The sequence below is a fragment of the Rana temporaria genome, chromosome 7 (assembly GCF_905171775.1).
Source record: "Rana temporaria chromosome 7, aRanTem1.1, whole genome shotgun sequence".
Classification (NCBI taxonomy): domain Eukaryota; kingdom Metazoa; phylum Chordata; class Amphibia; order Anura; family Ranidae; genus Rana; species Rana temporaria.
Genome location: NC_053495.1, coordinates 89,892,298 through 89,903,768, shown reverse-complemented (window position 1 = coordinate 89,903,768; position 11,471 = coordinate 89,892,298).

Here is an 11,471-nt window from a genome sequence, read left to right as displayed (position 1 = left end):
CGCTGGACAGGGCGGTCAGTGGTAAGGTGCATCTTACCGCTGACTCATGGTCCAGCAGGCATGGACAGGGACGTTACCTGTCTTTTACGGCCCATTGGGTGACTCTGCTTGCAGCTGGGAAGGACGCAGGGCAAGGTACAGTAGTTTTGGAGGTTGTTCTGCCACCACGCCTCCAAAACACTACTACTGGTTGTGACACACCTCTCTCCTCCACCCCCTCCTCTTCTTCCTCTGTGGCCTCTTCCTGTGGTGATGTTTCCTCAGAACCAGCCGTGCTCCGTAGGCGTACGAGGGGCTACACAGGAATGCAGCCCAAGAGATGCCATGCGGTGCTAGAGCTGGTGTGCTTGGGAGACAGGAGCCACACTGGGGAAGAGGTTCTGTCAGCTCTGCAGGGGCAGGCTCAGAGGTGGTTGACGCCACGCCAGCTGAAGCCTGGAATGGTGGTCAGCGATAATGGCACCAACCTCCTCTCTGCCCTGCGACAGGGAAAACTCACCCATGTGCCCTGTTTTGCGCTTGTCCTGAATTTGGTGGTGCAGCGGTTCTTGGGCAGGTACCCGGGCTTACAGGATGTCCTGAAGCAGGCCAGGAAAGTCTGTGTGCATTTCCGGAGGTCATACAATGCCACTGCTCGGCTGACAGACCTCCAAAGGGAATACAACCTGCCCAAGAACCGCCTAATCTATGACATGCCCACCAGATAGAACTCTACGTTGGCCATGCTGCAGCGGCTGCACACGCAGCAGAGGGCCATCAATGAGTACCTGTGCCAATATGGCAGCAGAACTGGGTCAGGGGAGCTTGGTTTTTTTTCACCACGCCAGTGGGCCTTGATCAGGGATGCATGCACTGTCCTGTCACCATTTGAGGAGGCCACGAGGATGGTGAGCAGTGACAGTGCATGCATCAGTGAGACTGTCCCTCTTATTCACATGTTGGAGCACACGCTACGTGGAATAATGGACAGGGCCCTTGAGGCAGAACAGAGGGAGGAAGAGGAGGACTTCCTTACCTCTCAAGGCCCCCTTTATCCAGACAGTGGTCCTGCTTGCCCACCTAGCACACAGGAAGAGGAGGATGAGGAGGAGGAGGAGGAGGATGATTGTATCAGCAGCATGGAGGTGGAGCCTAGCACTCAGCATCAGCAGCAGCAGTCGTCAAGGGATCATTTACAGTCCCAAGGAACACGTGGACTTTTACGTGGCTGGGATGAGGTGGCTGCGGATCCTATCGTCCTCAGTGACCCAGAGGACTGTGCCCCGAATGCCTCTGGAAACCTACGCTGCATGGCCTCCCTGATCCTGCAAAGCGGGAGCAGAAAATGAAACTTCTGCGGGAGGCCTTGCAGAAGGGTCTGTGCAATGCGTTCCCAGAACCGGGGGGATTACCAAAACCTGGCCCTGGACAACATGTTGCTGAGGCTTCGGTGAGTCACAGAAGGAGCAGTGGAGAAGGTGGCCGTCTGACCGATGCGTTCAGACAATTATTTTAGTCCGCAGCCCCAAGGTCTGACCGGTTCCAGCAACCATCGCCAGCGTCTGGTTTACATGGTGCGAGAATACCTAGGGGCAAGATCCGACTTGGACACCTTCCCCACCGAAAATCCTCTGGCTTACTGGGTCTTGAGAATGGATCACTGGCCAGAGCTTGCACAGTACGCAATTGAGCTACTGGCTTGCCCTGCATCCAGTGTTCTTTCAGAATGAACATTCAGTGCTGCTGGAGGCTTTGTGACCGATCACAGGGTGCGCCTCTCCACCGACTCTGTTGATCGACTGACCTTCATCAAAATGAATCAGGCTTGGATCAAGACCAGCTACCAAGCACCTGATGCTGATGTTACTGAATAATAACTTTTGGTTGAAATGTCAGATCCCTTTGAGACTGCGTATGCTGATGCTGAGTGACTGTCCTGTTATGCTGCTGATGGAATATCTTTCTCCTCCTCATTTTTCTTGCTGATAGCTAGTAAGAAATTTTGTGTTTCTGGGCTCCGCCACCAGTGCCTAAGGCCTAATTTTTGTGCCCCTGTTTAACAGGGGCGTCTAATAACAATTTTTGATGCAATACTTTGCACGTGGCTTTTTGTTGCGCTCCAATTACAGTTATTAGGAGGGGTTGCAGTGTTGTGTTGTGCCTAAGGCACAATTTTTCTGCCCCTGTTTAACAGGGGCACCTAATAAAACATTTTGATGCAATACTTTGCACGTGCCTCCTTGTTGTGCTCCAATTACAGTTTTTGGGAGGGGTTGCAGTGTTGTGCCTAAGGCACAATTTTTCTGCCCCTGTTTAACAGGGGCGCCTAATAACAATTTTTGATGCAATACTTTGCACGTGGCTTTTTGTTGCGCTCCAATTACAGTATGTTTGTGGGGTTGCCTTTTTTTCTACAATTTTTCTTTCACAAAAAAATAATGGCCCCCCACCACCACTAAAATAATCTACATATTGTTGCCACAAAGCACGTGCGCAAGCAGTATTAAATTACTTTTTTCTTATAATAATCTCATGTTGTGCAGGGACATTTATAAACACATGCCACTACTATAGACACACAGCAGGTGTGATATTTAAAGGAATTTTTCAAATTTTTTTTTTCACTTTAAGCATCATTAAAATCGCTGCTCCGGAAAAAACGGCCGTTTTTAAAACTTTTTTTTCCATTGATACATGTTCAAAGTTGGAGTATAGCCTCATATAAAAATAAATAGAAAACTATAAAAACGTACCATCATCCAAATTGATTGTATAAAAGAGGAGGGGTGGGGGCAAAAGAATAGTTGCTGAAGCTAGACTTGATAACATGCCTACCCAGATTTTGGTGGACTATTTTGGTACTGATAAAGATTAATAAAAGGCCGGGTACATAAAAATAACTTATTACAAATAAAAATTATACAGAACAATCATATAGATCAAAGATTGGACGAATTCTCTACTAGTTTTGCGGGTTTACCGCTTCCTCAGGAGAGCCCATCTATAGGATACATAATACAGTGAAATCATAAATTTACAGTTCAGCAGCAGTAAAAATTGCATAAGAAACAGTAGGGGTAGCTTACCCGATGGGTAATAAAACAATTGCGGAGGCGAATTGATGTCTCAAAGCACCTCCCCCAGTTCACAGCATGGCTGGGGGCAGAGACTAGAGGTCAGCTGACTGGTGAGGAATGTGAAGTGGGATGGGCTGGAGGAGACCCCATCTCCTGATTTCGGCATAGGTGTCACTAAGTCGGAGACACAGTGAGTGTGATTATAGTTGCCATTAAAATGACTCAGGGGCCGCTAAATGTCTGTGGTTTAGGCGCAAAGTACTTTGTCATGCCTTGGGTGCTGACAACCCACGCTACAAAAATAATTTTACTGTTAGGGGTCCCCACAACTTGGGAAATTTTTTCAAGGGGTCACAGCACTAGAAGGTTGAGAACCACTGGTTTAGGCCAATATGTATTCTTCTACATATTTTTGGAAAAACAAAATTCCAATAAGCATATATTGATTGGTTTGCGCAAAAGTTAGAGCGTCTACAAAATAGATTTAGGGACTTTTAATTTTTTTTTATTGTTTTTACTGGTAATGATGCTGATCTGTGATTTTTAGCAGGACTGCGACATTGCAGCAGACAAATCTGACCCAAAGTGACACTTTTTGGGGACCAGTGACACCAATACAGTGATCAGTGCACTGATCAATGTGTAAATGACACTGGCAGAGAAAGGGTTAACACTAGGGGGCCATCAAAGGGTTTACTGTGTTCCCTCAGTGTGTGTTCTAACTGTGTGGAGGATGGACTCACTGGGACAACACAGAGATTGCTGTTCCTGATTACTAGGAACAGTCGATCTTAGTGTTGTCCCCTGTCAGAACGGGGATCTGCCTTGTTTACATAGGCAAATCCACAGTATCTCATGCATGAAATGACGTATAGGTACTTTGTTACACGCAGCCGGGCCGCCCTGCCGCAGTATATGTGCGGCAGTATGTGTGCGGTGGGCAGTCCGGAAGTGGTTAAAGGCTAAGTTTATCTTTCTTTTCTTTTTATCCAGCTCCCGTATGTACCAACATACAATTAATGTACCTCTATTGCACAAAAATCCAAGTTTTCTTTGATTTTGAAAACAAGGCCTTACCTTCACCGTTGCTATATTTTGCAGATCACTGTAAAAAACTTCCTGGTATACAGACACAGACAGACAATCTAGTAAGACACAGGAAGCTGACCTTATTAGCACACCTTACATAATTACGTGTAGTGCCTGTGTACTTTTCAGTACAGGTGCTATGTTAAATTTAGTAGGATGAGAGAGTTAGTTGCTTTCATCTGTGTTGATCTGTTTAAGTTTTGGCTGTCGCCAGCCTTGGACTGTCCTGTGGGTCATTCTGTGCTCCAGAGATGTAATTCCATCTCTGGATGGCAGGTGGCGCCAGAGGGGTCCAGGCGGAGCCGCTCTTCCCCAGCAGCCAATTAGAGGAGCGTTTCCTTCGCGGGGCATGCTGGGGAGGGGTATTTCTGTGGCGGAGGCCATTGCTCTGGGTTCTTCGCGGGTTCCTGGTTCCAGGCGCGGCACCCACCTTTAGGGTGTGCGCACAATCATGGGCCCCGGCGATATGGCATACCTTACACATGTTTTTTTTTCTTCAGGTATTGATCTGTTGTTCATTTTCTGATCCATGTATAAGGCTGGTTCATTATTGTTTGAAATGTAAAACCCATGGTGGGATGTGGGAAATTTACAGCTGACGCCTGTGTACTTTTTAGTCCACACTTCAGGGAATTAGTTAGGCTGTCATTATTAGGCCTTTTTGATTATTTGGAAGGTTTTTTTCTCCCTTTTGTATCCCCCCTATAGGGTCTATAGGGGATTTGTATATATTTATATATAGATATAAGATTCACATTAATTTTATCACTACATGTAGTTGGAGTGTCCTGGTTGCACCTCTTCAGGTGTTTTTTGGGTGGTGGTGTCACACCACCCATCAACCAGCCCCTTCCCCCTCTTCCCTCCCCTTCTTTTTTCTTATAGGGACATATTGTTTACTAATTTATATATGTCCATATTTTGCCATATGCAGTTCACTCTGCATTTATAACAACATGTGTCCTAAATATTAATTATAATTTACACTAATACTGTCACTTGTAAGAATAAAGGAACTCTTCAGTAGTTCCAATAAGTTATTAAAAATGATTTTTCAGCACATGATTAAGAATTAGTAGTACACGTATAGATGGTTTTTATCCATGGTGGCTTTGGGGATTGGCAGCTATCGATCTCCTTGTGAACCTTAACATGGATCCATGCACATGAAGATTCCCTTAAGGGATCTTATTTTGTCTCTGTTTGACTTCTTGGTGAACTTCCGTGAGGAAACCACTAGGTGTCATCTTGCACTCACTATGATATTACAGGTATCGCCATTGCTTTTCAGTGAGCGATCGTAATTTAAATGATAATGTTTATTTATCTCCCCTTTTTTGTAGTTTAATACGATAGTGCCTGTTCGTAATAAACTGCCTGCTAAATTTCCTATTACAACACTGCCTACACACATGTTCACTCTGTTGAGCTGGGTTTAGATAGGCTTACGATGGTGGTCGGGTAAGGGCATGTTTGCCCACGACCAAGATGGCGTCTGCTGCATCTTTGCTCACACCTCATGGTGAGGTCTGAGCCTATTAATAGGATGACACACCGCAACGCCCTATCCCATTGACAACGTCCAATGACGAAACGCGTCTGGAAGGACGTGTGGTGACGTCATCACGTTTGGAGGAATGGGCGTTCCTATCCAGAGGGAAGATGATTGACGGCCGGCTCTGGCGCGTCACGCTTCTCCAGAAATAGCTGAAATAGGACTTGGCTCTTCACGGCGCCTGCGCATAGTCTGTGCGCAGGCGCCGTATAGCGCCGTGAAGGGCCGAGACCTACTCCGGCTATCTTCGGGGAGCGTGACGTGCCATAGCCGGCCGTCAATCATCTTCCCTCTGGATAGGAACGCCCATTCCCCGTGGGGAGTCGGAATCTTCACTATAGGATTACACAGTGAGTACGGGGCAAAAAAATAAAATAAAGGCATACTGTAGCTCGCGCTACTATGCTTAACCTCCCTGGCGATATGATTCTGTCTGGAATTACATACCAAAAGCGGTACAATTATTTTGCAAGGAAATTGGCGTTTTATACTGTAGGCCTGTAATTTTTAGAAATAACTCACTTAAATCTGACCAAGCAAGAGTCTTGTAGGCATCCCGGGTATGATTTTTTTTTTAAAACAAAATTATAAATTATAATATAATAAATAATTATAAATAATTATAACTAATAATAATATAATTATAATAAAAATTATTCAATAATGTAATCAATTCAAAATCACTGAAATTTGCAGTTGCAGAATTGTCGCTGTCATTATTTTTTTTTTTTTATGACGAATTTCCCCGCAAATCGCTATCGCACATTTCTGCAAGTGATTATAATTTATTATCGCTGTTTTCTAGCTGATCTAAAACCATTTTTGACATAAAGGGACACTTTTGGACAATCTACAGTTTTTAGGCAGAAATTACATTTTTTATTATATAAAAGTACATGTAGGGCACTGGGCATACCACTAGGGACAAGGGGGGTGTATATTTTTTACATACAGTACTGTAATCTATAAGATTACAGTATACTGTATGTAAAGTGTTTGTTTACTTTTTTGAATTTGGCGCCGTTCTCCGCCCCCGTGCGTCGTAACGTCGCAGGGAACGGAGATCGGCGGCACACGGGGACTGTGAATCGAGCGAGGAGGTCCCGCTCGCTCACACAGCGGGGTGGCATCGCTGGATCCAGGGACAAGGTGAGTAACTTTCCTGTGGATCCAGCGAAAGGTAAGCCGCGCCGCTGCACATCCACCCCGAGCGTGACTCGGGGTTACCGATCTTCGCATTGAAAACCAACCCCGAGTCATGCTCGTGTTTACCGTCAGGGGGGTTAATGTAATGCTAGAATGTTGTTATTGTGGGTGAACCACCGCTTTAAGTGGGTGAATAGCCCTTTGCTCTCTCTGTTCTTTTGGCTCACAGGCACACTGGACTTGGCTTCGTCCACAGCTTCTTCTTCTTCCTGCATATCAGCCTCAATTCCCCCTTCTGTAAATGATTGGACATCTTCAGGGTCTGCTGTTGGCAGGGAAAATTGAGTGTCTTCCAACTCTTGAGAAGGTGGACTTTGGGGCACAAACGCAGAAGCCTTTGGTCTGAGAGTTGCAGCGTCTGTCACTTTTGGTGGAGATGAAGGGGGGGTGGAAAACCCTGGCATTTGAGATGGCCACAGCCAGTCTATCCCCATCTCCTCATCTTCACTGTCCTCATCTTCTACAGCGAGGGGTACAGACTGAGATATAGTGACCGGTCGGGATCTCTGAGAGGTCGTGGGTGTGGACTGTGGATCTGGCAGTGGTGACAAATGAACTGCTTCTGATAGGGGCAGTAGATGGTTGCAATGCCAAGTCTTCAGCGGGCCTGTGCTCCCCTCTGGTCGGATTTGGTACACTGGGAGTCCTGGCAGTTGCTTGCAAATGATATAAGGCTGTGACTTTCAGCGGTCAGCCAACTTGTGCTTTCCAAGGACACCCAGATTCCTTAGCAGCACCCTGTCACCTGGTTGCAAATCCTTAGCCCTCTGGCATATGAGGTAGCTTGGGCCTTGTCATAGGCGGTCTTCAGACCTTTCCGCAGGCGGTCTACATACCCTCTGTGGGATGTTGTTGAAGTATGATCTAGGGTGTGCCGATAGCCAAGTCTACTGGCAACCGGGCCTCCCGTCCAAACATTAGACAGTAAGGGGTGTATCCTGTGGCATAATTTTCGGTGTTATAAGCGTGCACAATGGCGGCTACATGCTTGCTCCAGTGCTGCTTCCTCTCCGAACTCAAAGTCCCAAGCATATCCAGGAGGGTTCGGTTGAACCTTTCTGGCTGAGGATCTCCTTGAGGATGGTATGGGGTGGTTCTGGACTTCTTAATGCCTAACAAGTCTAAAAATCTCTTAATGAGGCTGCTTTTGAAATCTCTCCCTTGATCAGAATGGATGCGTTGGGGCAGGCCATAATGTACAAAGAACTTCTCCACCAAGACCTTGGCCACCATGGATGCTTGTTGATCCTTTGTGGGAAAGGCCTGGGCATACCTAGTGAAGTGGTCAGTCACTACCAGGATATTTCCCTGTCCACTAATATCCGGCTCCAAGCACAGAAAGTCCATGCACACCAGCTCCATGGGTCCCTGACTCTGAAGATGGCCTATTGGGGAGACTTGGTGAGGCAAAGTTTTTCTTTGGATGCATCTGATACAGGAGTGGCAGTAGCCCTTGACTTCAGCCTGCATGCAGGGCCAGTAGAATCAGTCCCTCACCAGGTGGAAAGTCCTCTCGGGCCCTAGGTGGCCATGGTTGTCGTGAAGAGAAGTCAATATTGTCTCCCTGTGTTTTTCCGGTAATAATAGCTGCCATTTCTCTTTGTGATCATCAGAGGGGCCCCTTCCGTAGACCACCCCTTGATGCAGTTGCAACCGATCCCACTCTTGGTACAGTAGGCAGGCCTCCTAGAGGAGTCAGTGAGGAGCATGTCGGGTGTTGGTTCTCCAAGGCCTTCAATGCCAAGTTACAGAGGGGATCTTCCAAGTTCCAACTGGTCCCTCCTCAAATCCTTATTTGGAAAGCTTCAGCAGACCTTCATCCCCCGATTGGGTGACATTGCAATAACATTTGGGGACACCAGCAGTTGAAACTCCAATGTCTTCGGCCGTGGATCCTCCTCTAGCTTGGTGTTCTTCTCCCTGACACAAGGCTTGTACTCCTTCAGGTGTCAGCCGGGTCTACTCTTCTGGGTGGTCACTGGAGCAATGGGGCCTTCTTGACAGAGCGTCTGCATCCTTGTTCCCAACCACCGGTCGATACTTCAGGCTGAAAGTAAACTCCGATAGGGCAGCCAACCATCTGTGACCTGTGGCATCCAACTTGGCAGTGGTGAGGATGTAAGTGAGAGGATTATTGTCAGTCTTAATCACGAACCCTGCTCCATATAGATAATCCCTCAGTTTATCCACTACTGCCCACTTCAAGGCCAGGAACTCGAGTTTATGTGTGGGGTAGTTCTTTTGGGTGGGTGCAAAGTTCAGACTCACATAGGCAACAGGCTGCAGGTGGCCATCGTGTTCTTGATACAGCATCTTGACTGGCGTCAACGTGTAGTTCATATGGCTTGGTTGTATCTGCATAGGCCAGAACTGAGGCAGTTGTTAGACTCCACTTCAGCTGCCTAAAGACCTCTTCGCTTTGGGCAGTCCACTGTTCCTGAATGGACTCTCTGAGTTTTCTGGGCCCTCCAGCTGGTCTGACAGGCCTTCTCGGGTCATCATCTTCCTCCTCACATTTCAGAAGCTCATTGAGTGGGCGAGCTATCTTAGCGAATCCCTCAACGAATCTTCTGTAGTAGGAGTAGAACCCCAGGAATGACCTGAGTTCAGTCACATTAGTGGGCTTCGGCCAGGAAATGACGGCTTCCAGCTTCTGGGGGTCTGTGGCCCCTCCGCCGGCAGACACGATGTGACCAAGGTAGTTGACCGAGGGTTGATAAAACTGGCACTTCTCCAGAGACAGCTTCAACCCCCCATCATAGAGTCTTTTCTGGGCCTTCTCCAGACGCTCTTCATGCTCTTCCAGGGTCTTCCCAAAGATGATGATGTCATCTAAGTACACCAACACCTCTATAAGGTTCATGTCACCCACGGTCTTCAAAGTGTGGCAAGAAGACTGGGAGAGTGGTGAGGAACAGCCCAGGATTTGGTGATCCCTGGCGAATCATCATTTGACCCAGAGGGGGTCCTGACCCCCAGGTTGTGAACCACTGGTCTAGAGCCTTCTTCAGCAAGATCTGGTGTATCATTTTATCCAAACGTCTCATGTACTCGACAGCTTCTCTCTCACATTTTGGTAAGTGTGTTCCAACTGGTAAATACGATCAGAAGCTTTCTCTGTGCGCCTAAACACATCTTGCAGAATGTTCAGATAGTCCTGAGCAATACAATTTTGCTTACTGAGCTTCAAATTGTGGATGGCTTCTGAGGCGGGCCATTTCAAGCTCTTTGTGATTCTCTGTTTCTTGTGGTTCTCAGGAATGTACCATTCATCCAAGGCTTGTGTGGCCTGGTCCAGCCTCTCTTCAAAGCTGTCCTCCCCTGTAGGCACTGGTTTTCTTCCAGAAAAAACCCTGAGCTTCCGATACCCAGATGCCGAGTATGTTTGAGGGTCTCTCTGACATTTTGAAACAAAGTCTCCCAGGGCAGTAAAGACTTCTGGTCCAATCGTGGCCAGAGGTGACGGGGAGGGAACTTCTTCTTTATTTGATTCAGCTTGACTGGAGGAGGTAGGGCCCTCCTCTGGAAACTTCAGATGGATTACACAAAGCTCCGTCTTGTAAGCCAATTGCACACTTTGAAGTTTTCAGGGATTCTTTGTTTCCACTCGAATAGTGCATAGATGGGGGAGGTCCCACGGTCTTTTTTGACAGCAATCACCCATACCTTCCTGTCTAGGGAAAGTGTATTCACAGCTTGGCTGATTTGTTCCTCAACCCAGGCCTCCCCTGAAAGCTCAATTACCAAGCTCAATTCCAAGCGGGCACCGTCCTCCTCACACCACTGGACAGCAGCGGCAGGGTCCATCCTGGCGCTTGAAGGTGAGTTGATTGTAGAGCAACGGAATCCCAGATGACAAGCCCCCCACGTGTAGCAGACCCCAGAGGGAGCTGCTTTTGTTTGTTCAGTCCGTGACTCTGCCTTTCAACCCCAATGAACTGTCCCAGCCCCTTGGGCACACCTAGCAATGTGATTAATGGAATAACTCAGCAGGAATACACAACACAGTTATTCTTGTAGTTTACTTGAAGAAAAGTAAAATTCAGGTTAACATTAGTCAGCCAGGACCTGTTTAAGTATCCAGAACTTGGTTGAAACAATTTAAAGAAAACAGTCAGGAACACTATGCAAACAACGAAAGCAATAGGTAACAATATGTACAGATTAAATAGACTCCCCAATAACTTTTGGGGAGTTTGGACAGTTTGTTGGAGTTGCAGGCTGTGTGTGGGATGCTGTGGCTAAAGGGGAACCCCAGGTTGGCCTACGATGCTTCTAGTACACACCCAGTGAAATGATCTCAATACCCGTGGTGTGTCCCCTTTAAGAGCAACTGTGGTAATGTCCTGGAGGCAAAGCTCTGCATTTAATTATCTTCACCGGCAATGTAGGAGCTCTTTGGACAATATTTGGACGTGGTACTCTATGAAAAGCATTAAAGGTTCCTGGGCAAAGCCCCTCACCAAATCCTGTACACAGTCAGCGGTCCTCCCCTGAGCGATCGATCGATCTTAGATGCAGGTGTGTCGCAGTGGCATTCAGTCCTTGAGCTGTTGCAGGGTGTC